Genomic DNA, 2821 nt, shown 5'->3' with positions numbered 1-2821 from the left:
TGCCTGCTCACCCAATTTTAGTGCACTTTAGTTATCCATACTGACCATCTAGTCTCGACACACCCATATATATATATATATATATATATATATATATATATATATATATATATATGTATATATATATAGATATTTTTTCTTTTTCTTGTGTTTTTTTTTCGCAATGGATATTAAAAATAAAGCAGTCCTCCGTAAAGGAGGGATGGTGGATGGAATATATATATAAAATAATTGTCACACAACCGGGGTGACATGCCTTGCCTGCTCACCCAATTTTAGTGCACCTTAGTTATTCATAATGACCATCTAGTCTCGATACACCCATAAATATATATGTATATATATATAGTTTTTTTTTTTTTCGCAATGGACAATAAAAATAACGCAGTTCTCCGTAAAGGAGGGATGGTGGATGGAATATATATATGAAATAATTGTCACACAACCGGGGTGACATGCCTTGCCTGCTCACCCAATTTTAGTGCACCTTAGTTATTCATAATGACCATCTAGTCTCGATACACCCATAAATATATATGTATATATGTATTGTTTTTTTTTTTTTTTTTGCAATAGACAATAAAAATAACGCAGTTCTCCATAAAGGAGGGATGGTGGATGGAATATATATATACATATATATAAAATAATTGTCACACAACCTGGGTGACATGCCTTGCCTGCTCACCCAATTTTATTGCACCTTAGTTATCCATACTGACCATCTAGTCTCGATACACCCATATATATATATATATATATATATATATATACATATATGTACATATATATAGTTTTTTTATTAGCAATAGAAAAGAAAAATAACGCAGTTCTCCATTAAGGAGGGATGGTGGATGGAATATATATATGCACATATATAAAATAATTGTCACACAACCTGGGTGACATGCCTTGCCTGCTCACCCAATTTTAGTGCACTTTAGTTATCCAGAATGACCATCTAGTCTCGATACACCCATGAATATATATGTATATATATATATATATATATATATATATAGTTTTTCAGTTTTTTTTTTGCAATAGACAATAAAAATAACGCAGTTCTCCATAAAGGAGGGATGGTGGATGGAATATGTATATGCATATATATAAAATAATTGTCACACAACCTGGGTGACATGCCTTGCCTGCTCACCCAATTTTAGTGTACCTTAGTTATCCATACTGACCATCTAGTCTCGATACACCCATATATATATATATATATATATATATATATATATATATATATATATATGTACATATATATAGTTTTTTTATTAGCAATAGAAAAGAAAAATAACGCAGTTCTCCGTAAAGGAGGGATGGTGGATGGAATATATATATATATATATATATACATTTATATAAAATAATTGTCACACAACCTGGGTGACATGCCTTGCCTGCTCACCCAGTTTTAGTGCACCTTAGTTATCCATAATGACCATCTAGTCTCGATACATCCATAAATATATATGTATATATATATATATATATATATATATATAGTTTTTTTATTTTTTTCGTAATGGACAATAAAAATAACGCAGTTCTCCGTAAAGGAGGGATGGTGGATGGAATATATATATACATATATACATTTATATAAAATAATTGTCACACAACCTGGGTGACATGCCTTGCCTGCTCACCCAGTTTTTGTGCACCTTAGTTATCCATACTGACCATCTAGTCTCGATACACCCATAAATATATATACTGAACAAAAATATAAACGCAACACTCTTGTTTCTGCTCCCATTTTTCATGAGATGGACTTAAAGACCTACAATTCATTCCAGATACACAATATTACCATTTCTCTCAAACATTTCTCACAAATCAGTCTAAATGTGTGATAGTGAGCACTTCTGCTTTGCTGAGATAATCCATCCCACCTCACAGGTGTGCCACATCAAGATGCTGATCTGACATCATGGGTAGTGCACAGGTGTACCTTATACTGCCCACAATAAAAGGCCACCCTGGAATGTGCAGTTTTTTGCTTTATTGGGGGTCTGGGGACTCAGAACCGGTCAGTATCTGGTGTGACCACCATTTGCCTCATGCAATGCAACACATCTTCTTCGCATAGAGTTTATCAGATTGTCAATTGTGGCCTGTGGAATGTTGGTCCACTCCTCTTCAATGGCTGTGCGAAGTTGTTGGATATTAGTGGGAACTGGTACACGCTGTCGTATACGCCGGTCAAGCACATCCCAAACATGCTCAACGGGTGACATGTCCGGTGAGTATGCTGGCCATGCAAGAACTGGGACATTTTCAGCTTCCAAGAACTGTGTACAGATCCTTGCAACATGGGGCCGTGCATCATCTGTCTGAGTGGCTGGTCTCAGACGATCTTGGAGGTGAACCTGCTGGATGTGGAGGTCCTGGGCTGGTGTGGTTACACGTGGTCTGCGGTTGTGAGGCCGGTTGGATGTACTGCCATATTCTCTGAAACGCCTTTGGAGACGGCTTATGGTTGAGAAATGAACATTCAATGCACGAGCAACAGATCTGGTTGACATTCCTGCTGTCAGCATGCCAATTGCACGCTCCCTCAATGCTTGTGGCATCTGTGGCATTTTGCTGTGAGACAAAACTGCACATTCCAGGGTGGCCTTTTATTGTGGGCAGTATAAGGTACACCTGTGCACTACCCATGATGTCAGATCAGCATCTTGATGTGGCACACCTGTGAGGTGGGATGGATTATCTCAGCAAAGCAGAAGTGCTCACTATCACACATTTAGACTGATTTGTGAGAAATGTTTGAGAGAAATGGTAATATTGTGTATCTGGAATGAATTGT

Source organism: Brienomyrus brachyistius, unplaced genomic scaffold (genome assembly GCF_023856365.1).
Source record: "Brienomyrus brachyistius isolate T26 unplaced genomic scaffold, BBRACH_0.4 scaffold101, whole genome shotgun sequence".
Taxonomy (NCBI): Eukaryota; Metazoa; Chordata; class Actinopteri; order Osteoglossiformes; family Mormyridae; genus Brienomyrus; species Brienomyrus brachyistius.
This window is presented reverse-complemented; position numbering follows the sequence as displayed.